Genomic DNA, 17,565 nt, shown 5'->3' with positions numbered 1-17,565 from the left:
TACGCGCAGAAGGACCAGCACCTGGTTTGCAACCTTTGCCTACCGGTAAATCACGGAAGCGAGGACTGCAACGCCTGCTCCGCCTTCACCCCGAAGACCCGTCTTGTGAGAGAGAGACAGAGTGTAGCTCACGCCACCCTGCAGGGGAAGGCCCCGACTCCATCCCTCTACGAGCTGGGGATGTCCTCCGAGGAAGAGGACAACGCTGCCGCCGAAGACGACAGCTACACGGTCGTAGAGACCGATTACACCAAGACTTCTGATAAGGTAGGAGACTCTCCGGCCCCCAAGAACCCGAGAGACTCTGAGTCTCGAAAAAACGAGGGCAAGGCCCCGAAAGCGCCGGCGCCAAGACACCTGGCGCCCGCGACTACTCCCCGGCGCCGAGAGCTGTTGAACAGCAAAAGTCGTCGAAAATCGTCCCCGAAAAGGATCGACGCCGAGGGAGAAGGACCCTAAAGCACCGACGCCGACCAGAGACCCGAAACCCGGTTCGGCGTCGAAGCCTCCGGCACCGAAAAGCACGGCGCAGAGCCAACCGCCGAAAAGAGCAGCCGAACCATCCGACACGGAACACGCAGCCGAGATGGAGAAAAAGAGAAGGCGCCTCGAGGCCGAAATGGAAAACATCTTGCAGAGTAAGAAAGAATTCGACGCAAAGATGAAAACCTTCACGATTCCACACAAGACCAAGCCACCAGTGGTGGAGGTGGTCGAGGAGGAAGACGAGGTCGCCGAGGAACAAGACCAAGACGTCGAGGTGGTCGACGACCAGGAAGATGACGAGAGTCCCTACTATAGTTACAACTATGGGGAGGAAGAGGGCAGCAGGACGGACGCCGAGTCGGCCCCCTCTGACTTACAGGAGGTGGATTACCTAGATGTCGACACCGACAGCCCAGAGAAGGCGTTCGACACATATCCCTCGAGGCCCTCGCCGCCGGACGACATCGGGGCCTACAACTCGGTGATAAAGTCTGCCGCAGCAGCTTTCAAACTCAAGCTCGACGAAGAGAAGCAGAAAGCAGACTTCCTTCTAGAAACATTGCTCCCCACACAAACAAGGAGCCAGTACCTATCAATGCTCGACAGCGTCTTGGCTCAGGGGAAGGAAGCATTCAGGGAACCCGCAACATGCAAGGCTGTAACTCCCAGAACAGAGAAGAAATACAAGCATTCCTCAAAGGACCCACCCTACATTCAGGGCACGGTCTCCGCAGACTCCATTATCACGGCCACAGCAAGAAAGAGGGCTAACGTGCCCACTACTTCTGGACCACCACCGGATAAGGAGAGCAAGAGGATGGATCTGGTGGGCAGAAGGATCGAACGGAATGCCGCGACCCACTGGCGCATGGCTAATTCCAACGCCCTGATAAGCAGGCACATGTACCAGATCATGGAGGAGCTGGGGCAGTTGGTGAAGGACCTGCCCCAGGATGCCAGGCAGAAGGGCGAAAAACTGGTTGAAGAAGGGAAGAACGCAGCAAATTCTTGCCTCAAGACGGCCCTGGATGGAGCAGACACCTCCAGCAGGCTCATGATGATGGGTGTTACTGAAAGAAGACACGCCTGGCTCAGGATTTCAGGTTTCAAACCCGAGGTGCAACACAGCATCCTGAACACACCGTTCAACGGCGATACGCTTTTTGGAACAACAGTTGATGAGAAGCTGAGTCAACTAAAAAAGGATAACTAAACAGCAAGGTCCATGGGAGCATTGCAGTTCAGAGGCAACAGGAGGGGCACCTCGTCACGGAGGCCTGGCGGGAGAGGTGGAAACCAGCCAGGTACATCACACCAGGCTTTTCAACAAACGCACCAGGCAGACTCGCAGGCTCAGCAGGGTCAGCAGAAGCAGTCCTGGCAGTACCAACAAAGAGGCCAGTCCTTTCGAGGGAGAGGAAATGGACGTGGACAGAATAGAAGAGGGGGACAGCAGCCCGCCTCTAAGTGACTTCAAAAAACTCTGTGTGCCCGCCCACAGAAAAGATCCCAGGGGGCAGCACGTACAGAGGGGTCAAGACAAGCTAGACATCTACGACCACGTAACACCAGTGGGAGGAAGATTAAGATTTTACCTCCAAGAATGGAGAGAAATCACATCAGACAAATGGATCCTCAACATCATCCAATTCGGATACTGCATAGAGTTGGAGGGGAGGCCAACAAGCAGAAAACCAAAAAGAAAACCACTAGCAAGCAAACCGATAGAGCGTCTTCAGGAAGAAGCAAAAGAACTCCTGCAGAAGCAGGCCATAGAACGGGTACCCTTCAAGGAAAGAAACAAAGAAATATACTCAACGTACTTCCTGATACCAAAAGTAGACGAGACAATGAGACCCATTCTGGACCTAAGGTTCCTGAACAAATTCATAAGAACGCAAAAATTCAAAATGACCTCCCTGCAAGAGGTGCTCCCGCAACTGCAGATCGGGGACTTCATGGTCACGATAGACCTCAAGGACGCCTACCTGCACATCCCAATGAACAGAAAGCACAAGCATATGCTCAGGTTCACCATCGGAGAAAGCCACTACCAGTTCACGACACTAGCCTTCGGGCTAAAATCGGCACCAAGGGTCTTCACAAAGTGCCTCGCAGCAGTCTCAGCGTACCTACGAAGGCAGGGAATACACGTATACCCCTACCTGGACGACTGGCTGGTGAAAGCAAACTCATACCAGAAATGCAAGCAGCACGCACATACAGTGACGAGCACGCTCATAAGCCTGGGGTTCTCCATCCATTGGAAGAAATCATCAATGGAGCCGGAACTAGTGAAGATCTTCCTGGGGGCACAGATCAACACCTTACAGGGCAAGGTGTTCCCCAGCAAGAAGAGGGCGAGGGCGCTGGTGAAGGAAACTCGCCTCTACCGGAAGGGACAAGCTCGGGACAGTGAGGACTGCGAGCAAGATCATGGGGATGATGGCATCATACATCCACCTGGTACCAAATGTACGTCTCCACATGAGACCCATTCAAGAATGGCTGCAGGAGCAAGGGTCACAAGCTACAGGCAGTTGGGAGGATCTAGTGGTTGTAACGCACGCAGTGCAGAAGGAGATGACATGGTGGACCATGGAGAACATAACGAGGGGAAAGCCTCTAACGCCGCCAACGCCAACAGTGACCATCACCACAGACGCGTCGCTGAAGGAATGGGGCGCTCACATGGAGGAGCTCAAGGTGAGGGGACTGTGGACGCCAGCAGATGCGACAAAGCACATCAATTACCTAGAATTGAAGGCAATCTTCCTTGCGCTGAAAGCTTTCCAAACAAGACTGTACAAGCACAAGGTGTTGCTACAAACAGACAACACCACCGCGATGTTCTACATCAACAAGCAGGGTGGCACACAGTCAGCCCCGCTTTCAACGCTGGCGCAGGAGATATGGAGATGGGCCATCCCTCTCAAGATAGACCTGCTAGCCATACACCTACCAGGGAAGGACAACATACAGGCAGACTGGCTCAGCAGACAGACATCGGCATCCCACGAGTGGGAGCTCAATGCTCAAGAGACAAGGTGGCTGTTCGGCAGATGGGGAACACCATCAGTGGACCTGTTTGCCACACGCCGGAATGCAAAATGCCAAAACTTCGCATCCAGACAGCCCGAGGAGGGGTCCCTGGGGAATGCCCTATGGATAGATTGGTCAAGGACATTTGCTTACACTTTTCCCCCGATACCACTGATGCACAGAGTGCTGAGCAAGTGCAGAGCGAGCAACATGACCCTGATACTGGTCGGGCCACAGTGGGCCAGACAGACATGGTACTCGCAGATCATGGAGATGACACAGTGTGCACCCCACAGATTCGGCAAGAGGAAAGACCTACTCTCCATGCAGAACGGAGAGGTGCTACACCCAGAGCCAGAGAGCCTGAGCCTAGTAGCGTGGCTCCTGAGGACATAGAGTTCGCACATTTGAGACTGCCAGAAAGCACCCTGAGGGTCCTTCGGGAGGCACGAAGGCCCAGCACTCGGAAGTGCTATGTTGCGAAATGGAAAAGATTCACAATGTGGTGCAGAAAAGAAGGACTTCACAATAAAATGAAGAAGGACTCCACAGTGCTAAAGTACCTGACGCACTTGCTGGAGAAGAACCTTAGCTCATCCTCGTTAAGAGTTCACTTGGCAGCGATAGTCGCGTACACAAGGGGAGAAACGTGCAGGAGTTTCTTCACATCACAGGTGGTGAAGAGAATCCTGGAAGGAGCGAAAAGGATCGCACCACCCAAGCGAGTGCCGCCACCTGCATGGAACTTGAACATAGTCCTAACAGAACTCATAAAAGAGCCCTTTGAACCACTTCACAAGGCCTCCCTAAAGATGATAACTATGAAAACAGCTTTCCTGGTTGCAATAACGTCCTGATGCAGAGTAAGCGAGCTACAGGCGCTGACGCTACAAGAACCCTACATACAAATACACAATGGTAGGGTTGTGATGAGGACTGACCCACACTTCATGCCGAAGGTCATGTCCAAATTCCACATGAACCAGTCTATACAGATACCGAGTTTTTTCCAAAAACCAACCACTAGTGCGGAGCGAGCTCTGCACACCCTGGACGCCAGAAGGGCAGTCATGCACTACATTGAGAGGACGAAGGGACACAGGAAAACAAAACAAATCTTTGTGTCATTCGCCAACACTTTCATGGGCAAGGCAGTAACCAAAGAGACTATTGCACGATGGATCGCACAAACAAGTCAACTCTGCCACAAACATGCAGGACAAGAGCTAGCAGAGGGGACACGTGCCCACTCCACTAGGAAAAAGGGTGCTACAATAGCCTTCCTGGCTAACACACCCATACAAGACATATGCCTGGCGGCAACATGGGCTTCGGTGCACACGTTCACGAAGCACTACTGTGTGGATATACAGATGAACAAGGAAGCACAAGTCGGACAAAAGGTGCTCCAACACATATTCAATAACCAACGCTCATCTTCCACCCAGCCGCCACAGAAATGAGAAACCGCTACAAAATCTATGCACAGCATAGTGAATCCAGAAAGATTCACGCTGCAAAACGAATAGTTTTCTTACATGTCGGTGTAGTTTTGCAGCTTGAAGATCTTTCTAGATTCACAAGCGAACCCACCCTCCTCCGCCAGAAAGATGAGGCTGGAGAGAGAAGAGGTGGTTAAAAAGAAAAGAAAAAAAAAAGGGAAAAAAGGACTTGTGAGAAGTTGGCCTGATGTGCAGTGCTCACTATTCTAGTGATCACTATATATCAGTCCAAACAACCCTTATTGATGATTGGTTGTAAGTCAACCTTATAGACCAGCTATCCTAGTAGCATGGATACGAGCAGTCTAAGGCTAAGACTCTAGAGGGCGTGTTAAGCCAGCTGTTTTACCATCACATTACCCCTTGAACACCCAGTGAAAGGACACCACACAAGTTGTTATGAAAATAAACAGTGTATTTATTTATAACAAGACTACCCTGGCTCTTTATGAGACAGGGAGCTAAGCACACAACAAAACTCTTACGAAAATACTTTTAAGTTAGCACGTTACACAAATGCCCGAGGGGCACGAAAAACCATATACGCTAAAAGTGGAATGCGAATTACTAGCAGGTAAGTAACAGTTCTAATAGGCTTTGGAATCGCTAGGACTGGACTAGGGAATCGTTAGATTACTACTAGGAGGCCCAGGGGACTCGGGTGCAGAGTGTGCACTCTCACGCGGGATGCGGGACAAAGTCTATGGAAGCTAGAATTCACAAAGTTAGTGTTCACGGGCGAACCCGACCTGGTAGGGAGAAAACGACAGTGGATCCTGACCCTTGGATAGTGAGGCTATGCTGGGACACCGGAGTGCCGAAGTTACCTAGCCCAGGGGCTGCAGCTGCATAGGTCTGAAAAGACGTCGGGGATCTCGTTGCCGGACCAGGAGCCTGGAAGGAAGAAGTTGCTGGCAGGCGACCAGTGAAGAAAAGTTCGATGGATCCAAGCCTGGATCAAGGAAGAAGAAAACCTGAAAGCAGAGGGGACCAAGTTCTTGAATCACTAGCCAGTGATTAATTGGGCACCAGGATGGCACCGGGCGAAGTCACCGCAGTCAGGTGAGTGGGCGCTGCTGGGCTCTGCAGTCTCTCGGACCAGGAGGCGTTGTCGGCGACCAGGATGGAGGTGCGAGCTGTCCCACGAAGGATGAAGTCGTTGGCGTCGAAGTTACCCAGGATTGGGCAACAAGCCTTGGTTAATTCAAGCCCACGCGGTGGACTCAAAATGGCGTCTTGAGTGGACCAGGAGGGTCCGGGGTGCTCCTCTTCTGGAAGGGAGCAAGGGCCAGTCTGGAGCAACCAGACCAGCAGCAGAAATGTCGTCGGGCGTCGTCAGGAAGGCCACAAGCCAGCGGGCTAGTAGCCAAACAACGCGGTGAGCAGCAAAAAGCAGAAGGGCCCCACGCAGATCGTGGAGATGCTGGGGGGCTGCTCTTCGGTGCTGGAGCTGCTCAGGGTGGGGGCTTCTCGGACCCCAAAGCACTCACCAGTAGATTACTCGGCGGGCTTGCTGAAAAGAAGTCGTGCAGTCTTGAAGATGGCCGGTCCCTCGAGGTCTCGTCACACCCACGAATCTCAGCGTGACTGATGATGCAGGTAGAGGTCAGAGGTGCCAGGGAAGCCGGTTCTCGTCGAGCTGGGCAGTCTTGATCCGGAGGAGAGACTTGCAGCAGACCGCAGTGTTCTTAGATGGTGCCTGCGGATGCAGGGTGACTACTCCTTAGTCACAAGGGAGAAATCTTAGGAAGAAGTCTTGAGTTCCTTTCGTGGAAAGTAGTTTCAGGATTCAAAGATGATCTGATTTGGAAGGGGGCCAGTCTCTACCTTTATCTGGGAAAAGGGGGCTGGCACGCGACTAGGTCCTGCCCTATGGGTGGGACCAGGAGGGGGGTGGTTACACCCACTTCCTTGGCGGGCTTTTCCCCAGCACAGGGTCTGGAGTGACCCTGGAACTGGTTCCAGCCGGCCTATGCACAGTGAGCACCGGGGTGCCACTTGCAGTCACCTTCCTCTAAAGCCCTGCCTACCTACAATACACAAAACCCTGTCTGGGACGGTGCGGGCACCGCCCCTGGCAGGAAACCCTTTGTCCTTAGCTCCTGCTCTGGGAGGACTCCCAGCAGCAGGAGGGCAGACTTGTGTCTCGGTGGCAGCATCCATTTTGTGGATGCTAAGGCTCTGTCTGACTTTTAACCGGGTTATAGGTTACAGGCATGTCGTGTCCCTCTAGAAGGGTGGAATGCTAACCCCGTCGCCAGAATTGGCGAGGGGTTAGTATTCCAATTCGTATGACACCTTACTCGACATGTTTTGATAAAGCGATACCAGAGTTGGCACATAACCGCGAGGATTATAATGCACTTAAGAGTATATGGTATGCGATATCATGGAAACGGCTAAGGGATAGATCCCGAAAGCCGCAGACAGGCTCAGCTCATGCCAGAGCACCATCTCACACGATTCCAAGCACTCTGCCTTCAGGATTGTTAAGGCCTGCCATAGGAGTGACTGATAGGAGATCTGTGTGTCCATTTTAGGGTTAGATATAGGTATACTATATCTAAAGCAAAGGGTGAGTACACCACCTTGCCCCAGCTGTCGTGCAGCCAGTTGTGTCAGTTTTAGTTAGTCAATCCAGGGGTGGCATAATACATGCTTCAGCCCCTGGGAGACTTCTGGGTGCACCTCAGCCCTGGGTACAGGGACTTGGAGAGGGCCCAGTGCCAATTCAGTACCTGAGTACAATTTGGATAGAGAGAACAGCTAGGCGGTGGGTCTGATTAGCAGGCCCACAGCCAGGGAAAGTCGTAAACCAGTGCAGCAAAAAGCAAAAATCTGGGTGATCATAGGATTGCAGACCCTACTCTCCTACAGGACTTTTAAAAGTACAAAGCGGTAAAATATCACCTAAATAGAACATTGCCATTACTTCGGAAACAAAAGAAACACGGAAAAAAAGAACCCGAAGATGGCGCCCAAGAGTGGGAGCTTCCGCAGGAAGCATGCCGACGTCACCGGAAATGCACCCAAGGAGGTGTGACGCCGACGCCCACCTGGGCTACAAAAAAAACAAAGAAAAGACTACGAATTTGGACCCAACCACAAGACCGCGGAATAATGCACAGCATAGTGAATCCAGAAAGATCTTCAAGCTGCAAAACTACACCGACAGGTAAAACGATTTGTTACGCAGTGGTGTTGCGTAGGGCGCCGAGGCTCTCTACCTCGAATGCCTACGGTGGCTGTCAAGACTAATCACTTGACAGAAGTGCTCCAACCGACGGCTACCGTTTCAGAGCCTTTGCTGCCTTTTAATGAAGCACTATCCAACGTTCATTTGGGCACCTGGTCCAGACCCAACTCAGGGGCTCCTGTGGATAGGAACGTGGCCCGACGCCATTGACAGACTCCGGGCAACCCCCTCTTCCTTACCTAACACCACACCCCCGAGAGCATGGTTGTCCAAGCCTCTACTTCCCAGAGCGCGTTCCCTACTGCACCTCCGGATAGGGCATCTAAGAAGCTGGACTAGTTTGGTAAGAAATTGTATTCATCTGCCAGCTTAGGGCAGCGGTTGGTGAACACAGCATGCCTCTTGGCCGGTCATACCCACTCTCTGTGGGACACGGTTGCGCAGGTGCTGCCTAACTGCCCGGAGGAGGCCCAGGTAATTAATTTCCAAGGCGAATGCGACTGGGAGAGACTCCGCAAAGTTCACCATAAGTTGTGGGCTAGACACCGCCGACACACTGGGCAGGTCGATTTCCACCACGCCTGGTTGAGGACAACTGGCTTATCAGGGGATGTCCAGAACACTCTGATGGACATGCCCTTTGTTTTTTTTGTTTAAAAGTTTTTATTGGACTTTTTGTATTATAATGTACCATTTTAGACAGCAGACACATCACTGTTTAACAATCATTCATGCATGTTGCTGGCATCAGCAACAATTACGAGAAGCAATGTCATATATTTTCTAGTCCACAAATCATATCATCGTAACATAACCCACAGTATCATTACTGATTTGTTTCGTTGTGTGGTAATGTGGTCTGCTGTGACTGGTCTACTTTGTTACGTTGTAGCGAAGGGTGGTATAGCGCCCCATTGTCTATACTTGTGTGCTGACCATTTATTCTACTCCGTGAAGCCGACTTAGAACTGCCGGTGGGAGCTTGTAACTGTGAACTGTGGGTACGGAACTTTGGGAAAGGGGGGGAGGGACTTGTAATGCGGGCAACTGTGATCAGTCGTGATGGGCTATGAATTGACTAGCTACAGATCTGCTGGGTAAACCCTGGGGTACCAGAGGGGGGGAAGAGCGCCCGTGGGGGTAGACCGGAATCCCAGGAACCCTGCCTATCCAGCCCAACCCTCCCACTTGTCGAGGTGCTACTCCGCCATATCAGGGGCCTGTCTCATGGGAGATTGAGGGGGGTATTGGGTGGGAGCTGTGTTGCTTCGGCTGTTTCTCCCGCTGCCGTCTCCTGTTTGAAGTGGATTCATAATTGCGCCCATTCCATAGATATCTGGTGTTTTCTTGTACCCTTTACTTCCTCTTCCCTCAGGGTCTCTTCCTCCGCTGCCCCCCATTTGTTCATTACGCCCAACCAAGCTGCCTCCGGGGGCCCTGCTGGAGTCCTCCAATGCATGGCTATACCTTTCTTCGCTAGGAGAATGGCCAATGACGCAAAGCGCCATTGTAGTTTTTCTGACTTTTTTCCGATGAACACCCAAAGCGCACGTCTTCCATGTGTTGATGTTTGGGAGATTGACCAGTGTTCGGAGCATTTGATGTATTTTGTTCCAGTAATGCTGTATGTTGGGACAATCCCAGAACATGTGCCTAAAGTTCGCCTCACCTGTTTGACAGCGGGGGCTTGCGAATCGTGTGTCAGGGTAATAATGGTGCAATTTATCTGGCGTGAGATACGCACGGTGCAGAAATGTATGTTTTTGAATCTGGCATTTCTGGAGATCTTTTTGGGATAGTCCAGTGCTTGGACCCATTCTTTATCATGAAATGCCCAGCCTACATCAGTATCCCACTTCTGTCGCAATCCGTCCAGGGATGTCAGTCAGCTCCCGGATCACTTTGTAGTGCAGGGTAACTAAGTGCCTGCCCGCTCCCATTCGCAATATCGTGTGCAGAAACGGATGTGTCGGGGGCTCTCTGTGCCCGAAGGTTCCAGTGTTGACTACCTCTGTCTAAGAGTTCCCTGTGTGTTAAGAATTGGCCCTGTGGGAGGTCATACCACTCAACCATCTGAGCATTCTTCAGCTGTCCGCTGTCCCCGTGAAACAAGGCTTCTATTTCTGTGACGTCATGCTCTGTCCAGACCCGGAGGGCTCCCTGAGTATAATAGTTGTCACCTCGGGGGAACCCCACGAGAGAAAGCAACGGGGAATACAATGGTCGTCCCTTTGACATGCGGTGTATGCGCATCATACATTTGCGGGCTATGGTACCCTGCAGTGAGTGTGTGCACCCCGATTTAGTGCCCGGCAGTAACACCCTTCTAATAGCGGGGAGGGGTTGTCTGCCGTCCTCAGTTATCATTTCCCCCGTGTGCTTCCCTGCCGTCCAGTGAGACAACCATTGAAGTTGTGCTACTAGAAAATATGATTCAAAGGACTGGGCTCCTAGTCCTCTGCATGTCGTGGGCAGATAACCGTGTGAGCAGGGCAACTCTATGAAGGCCGTCCACCCAAATCAGTGCTGTAATTAGTGTGTCCAATTCCCGAAAAAAGGATCGCACAGATTCCCATTCCAGTCACAGGGAGGTTCGTAAAATAATATAGCATTCTAGGAACATTACAATTTTGGCTATGGCTACGGGTCCGATGGGCGCCAGAGGCAACGCTTTACAGAAACCCACCGCCGTACGCAGGCTCGCTAATGCTTTGCGATGATTACCCTCGTAGAGGTCCACGGAGGAGTGGTATAGCCGCACTCCTAGGTATCGGGGAGCCGCTGTGCTCCATGCTAACTTCTGGGTACCCACCATAACGTCCAGGGGAACCGGATGGGGGCTTAGTGGGAATATCGCGATTTTACCCAATCGACTCTAAGACCTGAGGCCTCTCCGAACTCCCGCAGCGCCTCCCATATCAAGGTAAGATCACTCGTTACGTCACTAACATAAATTAGAAGTTCATCGGCGTAGAGAGACACGCAATGCACGGTGTCTGCTATTGGGATTCCCCACACTTCTCCCTCTCGTTGCAGCCTTATAGCCAATGGCTCTACTGCCAAAGCGAAAAGGAGGGGCGGAAGGTGGTACCCTTGTCTGGTCACCCTCCCCACCGGGAACGGGGCCGAGATAAGTTTTCCAATTCTCACCCGGGAATTAAACTCTGTAGAGGAGCTGCGTGTACTCCATGAGTGTGGGGCAGACTTTTATTGTCCGAAGGACAGCAAACCGATATGACCACGTTAGGGTATCGAGCGCTTTCTCTAGATCCAACATCAGGCATGCCGTGCGTGGGAAGCGATCTTGGACATGAAACAACCTACGCAGATTATGCGTGGTATTACGTCATGGAACAAAGCCACATTGGTCAGATTGTCCTAAAGCTGGAAGGATTTGACTATAATGATCAGCGAATAGTTTCCCTAGAATTTTACATCCCGCATTTAAGAACGTTATTGGCCTGTAGGAGGTTGGAAGTGTTGGCTCTCTGTGCGGTTTCGGGAATGTCACCAGAATCGACTCGCGAAGTGAACCCGGAAGCTCTCCTCTAGCGAGCGCGTCTTTCATACATAGATGCAAACCGAGGCGCCATTTAAAAAAAAAAAACTAATTTTATTCAAATTTTCAATCAGTTAGAGATTCATATTTCAATTGCATAGTACATTTCATCGTATAATGATTGACAAATGTTGGTCCTGTCATATCTGCTTTCTCCCCCTCCACTTCATTCTTGGCCCTCAGCACTCATTACTTCATGAATGCCATCTATGCAGTGGAGTTGTCTATGCTATTATAACCTTCAATGTTGTCTTGGGCGGTAAGCCCATACTGTTCTAGGCTTGCGCATAATCTCATTCCTCTTCACATCATATAAACATCTAGCAAACTACAACAACCTCACTCCCTTCCCTCCCCCAATCCCCCCCACCCGTCAGACATGTCGCTTCCCTCCTTTAATTCTTCCACCATCGAGCCTGTACTCCTGTCATCCACTTCCAAATACCTTGTCAGGGATCGAGGTCTCCACGTGGAGGATGCTCCCAGGTCAATCACCTTATCCTGCTTCTTTCCCACCCACTCTACCAAGGTAAGGCTCCCTATCAGTAGAAAAAGTCACCCCTTTCAGAAGGTCAGCCATCCCCGTCAGCTAGAGTCTTGAGCTGGTCCACCATCACCCCCCCCAGGCCCTAGCCACCTCAAACAGTTTGTCATTATCGGTTCTCCGAGCCATCTGCAGCCGGAAGATCCCCTCACATTCCTCCCATTTTATTAATTCCCGTAACTATCTTGCTGCATTGGGCCTAGTGACCGCTTTCCAGTGACTAGTAATCTCTCGTGTAGCTAGGACTAACCCTAGGTCTATGAATTTACTGGTGAGCTTATTACGAGCCGTGTGGGGAAACCAATGTAGCAGGCAAACTTCCGGCTTTAGCTGCAATTCCCTATCTGTTACCTCTTGTAGCTTGGCCATGACCCCCTCCCAAAACCCGTGTAACAGAGGGCCTTCCCAGAGCATGTGGAGAAGTGCAGCATTTTCCAGTTTGCACCGTGGGCAGGCTGTGCGGGATCCAAAAAAACTCATTAATTTTAAAAGGAGTCGGGTACGCTCGGTGGAACACACAAAACTGTATTAGTTGAAATGTCGCGTTCCTGGAGCATTTCCATGTCCGTTCCATCAACATCTCCCATGTCTTCTCCTCTATGGGCGTCCCCAGATCTGCTTCCCATTCAACGCGCAGTCCCTCTAAAGGAGTCCTAGAACCCTGCGTAAGTCTCTTGTACAGGCAAGTGACCGCCTTAACACTCCCTGCCGAGGTGACCACATATTGACAGAGGAGGAAGGCTTGAGGCTCCTCCAGCCCTTTCCTCCAGTGCTTGCGAACGGCTGCCGTCATTGCTGCATGTAGAAGAAAGTCCCGCCCGGGAATGTCATGTCTATCCTTGAGATCCTGAAAGGGTATGAGGGTTCCCTCTTCGTAGAGGTCCCCAATTCTTCCCAGTCTCAACTGTTGCCAATCCCCTCCGTGCGGTAGCACCTCACAGAGCGATAATGGGATCTCAGGTGCGTATGATGGAAGCACTCCATGTCGTCTATTGGCGCGATTCCAGCATTGGCGCACCACCCATAGTTCCCTCGGCACTTCTCCCCCACAAAGTAGCGGTTGGAGGAGAGTCTGAGCGAGTCGGCGAAGGTTCAGGTCTATCTCCCTCCAGTTCTCCTCCGCCCCCAACTCCCCCGCCATCCACCGTGTATACCATTGAAGTTGGGCCGCGTGATAATATGCCTCAAAGTCGGGAGCCGCTAAGCCCCCTCCTGCCTAGGGCGCGTCATAGTACTCAACGCCACTCTACGCCGCCCTGAGCACCACAGGAAACCTACAACCATCGTATTCAACTGGGCAAAGTACTTCCCGGGTATCCAGAGTGGTAACGCTCCAAAATAGTAGAGTAGACGGGGCAAGGTGACCATTTTTAACAATGCCTCTCTCCCCATCACTGACAAAGGCAAGGTTCCCCAAAAGTCTAAGTTACTCCTGGTGGTCCTCCATGCGCGCCCACATTGCTCTCAAATAAATCAGAAGGTTCATGATAAATTCTGATTCCTAGATAAGGCAAGCAACTGCTCTCCCGTCTCACATCCAGCCCATCTGGCGGGTCAGTTCTGCCTCCACGCACCGGAAAGAGGCACGTCTTGTTCCAGTTAATTTTGAGGCCCGCCATCCGTCCTAGTCTAGCCAGCAAGTCACGTAGCTCCTCAGCAGCATTGGCGAGGAACATTAAAAGATCATCTGCATATAAAGCAATTTAGTGGGTCTGACCCATCCTTTCCAAACCCCGTAGTATCGTCCAGACCGGGCATGTACAGCCAATGGCTCGACTGCCAGGGCAAACAGGAGGGTAGACAGCGGGCATCCCTGCCTCGTCCTCCTACCCACCTCGCAGGCTTCAGAAATCACTCCCCCCCCGTTCGAACCCTAGCCGTCGAGCGGTTATATAAAATCTGTGTCCAAGCCACAAACCCCTCGCCCAGACCTAATGCCCTCAAGACCCTAAATAGACAAGCCACTCAAGACTATCGAAGGCCTTTTCAATGTCAATTGACAGAACGCACGCGTATCCCCCCTTATCCCTCGAGCCATGTACCAGTTGGCACAACCTTCGTATATTCATGGCCGTATTCCGGGAAGGAATAAACCCCGCCTGGTCCTCGTGCACAAGCGCTGTCATGTGGGCCATCAGGCGATGTGCTAGAATACTTAAGAACTTATAGTCAAGATTAAGCATCGCGAGTGGGCGATAGGCTGCACGGTCCCATTCCGGCTTGTCCGGCTTGAGGAGGAGCACAATTACTGCCTCCCTTGTTAAACTATTTACAACAAGGGGTGGTGATGGACAGAGTCTCTGAATTAAGCAGAGTACTCTCACCCAGTCAAGAGATCAGGGCTAGATCCAACACCGTATACCCTTCCACGCTTAGGGTGGAAGGGTATACTCAGACATGAGTCCCTTGCTCATTGCACCATCAGGATTCAAGCAAGCCGGGCCGAAGACTGCTGTAATGCCAGAAACCGGTCCCCGGAAGCTTGTTTCCTTCCCAGTGTAAGAATTGGCTTTTGTAGTCTGGTCTGCCCTGTTCCCATAATGCACTGGGCCAGGGACAGACTAATTTGCATACAGCCAGGTTCTGAAACTGGGATGGTGCAATGAGCTAAAAAACGGTGTTGGATCTAGCCCTGATCTCTTGACTGGGTGAGAGTATTCTGCTTAATTCAGAGACTCTGTCCCTCATCACCCCTTGTTGTAAATATTTTTGTCCACCCTAAGCGTGGAAGGGTATACTCAGACATGAGTCCCTTGCTCATTGCACCATCAGGATTCAAGCAAGCCGGGCCGAAGATGGCTGTAATGCCAGAAACCGGTCCCCGGAAGCTTGTTTCCTTCCCAGTGTAAGAATTGGCTTTTGTAGTCTGGTCTGCCCTGTTCCCATAATGCACTGGGCCAGGGACAGACTAATTTGCATACAGCCAGGTTCTGAAACTGGGATGGTGCAATGAGCTAAAAAACGGTGTTGGATCTAGCCCTGATCTCTTGACTGGGTGAGAGTATTCTGCTTAATTCAGAGACTCTGTCCCTCATCACCCCTTGTTGTAAATATCCCTTGTTAAACTAGGCAGATAACCATCTTGCTTTGCCTGATTGTAGAGTGCTAACAACCGGGGGGCCAACAAATGTTTTATGGCACCTCTGATCTCTCCAAACTCCACTGGTCGGCCTAGGCTCTCCTCATCCTCCTCTTCAATCTGTGGCAGCTCAATGTCTAGGAACCCCCCCTCCTCTAGAACTCCCAGATCTAACTGACTTTGGTATAGAGTAGTATAGTATTCCAAAAACTGTGCGTTGATGGTCTGTTGGTCATAATAACCTGCGCCATCCTCTCCACGTAGCTCTAAAATCGGTGTCCCTCTGCGCGCCGGGTTGGCCAGCCAAGCTAATAATGCCCCAGATTTATCTCTCTCAGCATGCGCCTTTGCCGCATATGCCCTGTGATCATGACATCTGAGGCGCTCTATTTGCAGCGCTACCTCCTCTCTAGCTCCCAGAAGTTCCTCCTGCTTGTCTGCTCGCCCAGGTCGCACCTTTTCTATATCTCTTAACAGTTGCTCCGACCTCTGTACATCACTCAGCAAGGTTTTTCATACTCCCACCGCTTCCCCAATACAACGCCCCCGAATTACAACTTTAAATGCATCCCACTCATTATGCAGACTAGTAGTCATGTTGGCATTATGTTGAAAGTAGTCCTCAATAGCAGTGCCTATGGTGGTTCTGAAGATCTGGTCTTCCAGTGCCTCCGGACAGAGACTCCAGCTAGGGATGGCGGACCTTACCAGAGCCCAATTCAAGAACACCAGTAACGTGATCAGATGTCGTCCTAGTCAAGTACTCACTCAGCCCAATCATTCTATGCACATTAAGCGAGCAAAGGATAGCATCCAAGCGGGCGTGCAACTCCTGCATAACTGAGAAATAAGAGTAGTCTTGTTCCCCCGGGTGGTGGGCCTGCCAAGTGTCAGTCAGTTCCCAATGCCTTTGCCAGTCCCGTCGGGCTAGAGCAATTCTATGAGCAGGTGCGTCAGGGATCGGAGCGTGAGAGCGGTCCAAGGCTATATCAGTTATGCAATTGAAGTCTCCCCTGGAGTACAGGTCCCGACAGTACCATCGGCAGATTCTGCAATAACTGCGCCAAGAAAGCTGGCTGTTCGATATTAGGAGTCCAACAGAGGCGCCATGTGGGTCGCGAACGTGCTATAATACTAGAGTGGAAAACCGTCCATACCTGCGCCTCTTTAGGGCAAGCGATCGGATTGCATGTTTTACACCTGCTGGCATGATCTTTGTATCCAGTTCCTTCCTATCTGCGGGAGAAATTTCGGGCATGGGCGATGGGCCTAGAAACTGGGCTAACTCTAGAGGCATCCCCAGTGCTGGAGCCCGGTATATTTCTGTGTAATAATCGTGAAATATGCGTATTACGTCAATTTGGGAGTGTTTAGGAGACCCATGCTTGTCTATGAGCTGTGATTGGGCCCGTCGTTGTGTCTTATTTAACGAGCCAGGCCACCAGTGATCCTGTTCTATTGCCCTCCCGGAGTGCTCTAGCTGCATATGCACGAAAGTTATATTTGCGCAGGTCTCGCATAGATTCTGCATGGGAGGTTTTTGCTGCTGCCAGCTGGGTTAGTGTGGCTGTCCCTTGGTCCGTGGCCTATGACAGTTCCTCCAATTTATCCTCTGCGTCTTGCAGCACCCTTTCCAGTGTTCTCCGCACCCCCACCGCTTGTTAGATACAGTGTCCCCTAGTGCTGACCTTTAATGCGTCCCATTCGATTAATCTAGTGGACGCCGTACCAGTGTTCCATAGAAAGTGTTCCTGAATGTACTCTCCATGGATTTGGCTGAACGCCTGGTCAGTGAGGCACTCCTGGGGTAGTTTCCATGTTGGAATTGGGGGATGGGGTGGTCTCCACCTGAGGGTTACTGTGTGCGCGTCATGATCTGACACGATCCTGCCTAAGTGGTCTGTGTGTTGTACCTTTGGTAGGAGATTTGTGGAACACAGAAACCTATCTAGTCTAACTCTCAGGTTGTGAGGAATGGAGTGAAAGGAGTAAAGTTTGGTGTCTGTGTTCCGTGCTCTCTAGGCGTCCACTAACGCCCACCGATCTACCCATCGTCGAAAGTGTTCGGACTGTGTATATGCAGGTGAATGTATCTGTGGGGGGTGCATCTGTCCAGGTGTACATCTAATGTGCAGTTGTAGTCTCCCCCTAGAAGCC

General features: G+C 51.4%; 1 protein-coding gene across 1 annotated transcript in view; it reads left to right on the top strand.

The window, feature by feature from the left end:
• Positions 1–17,565, top strand: part of LOC144770362 (uncharacterized protein ZSWIM9-like) — a 396,670-nt gene that overhangs the window by 311,272 nt on the left and 67,833 nt on the right. The gene's annotated exons all lie outside the window — the stretch shown is intronic.

Source organism: Lissotriton helveticus, chromosome 7 (assembly GCF_964261635.1).
Source record: "Lissotriton helveticus chromosome 7, aLisHel1.1, whole genome shotgun sequence".
Taxonomy (NCBI): domain Eukaryota; kingdom Metazoa; phylum Chordata; class Amphibia; order Caudata; family Salamandridae; genus Lissotriton; species Lissotriton helveticus.
Note: the sequence above shows the minus strand (reverse complement) of the source record. Positions and strands in the feature narration are given on the sequence as shown.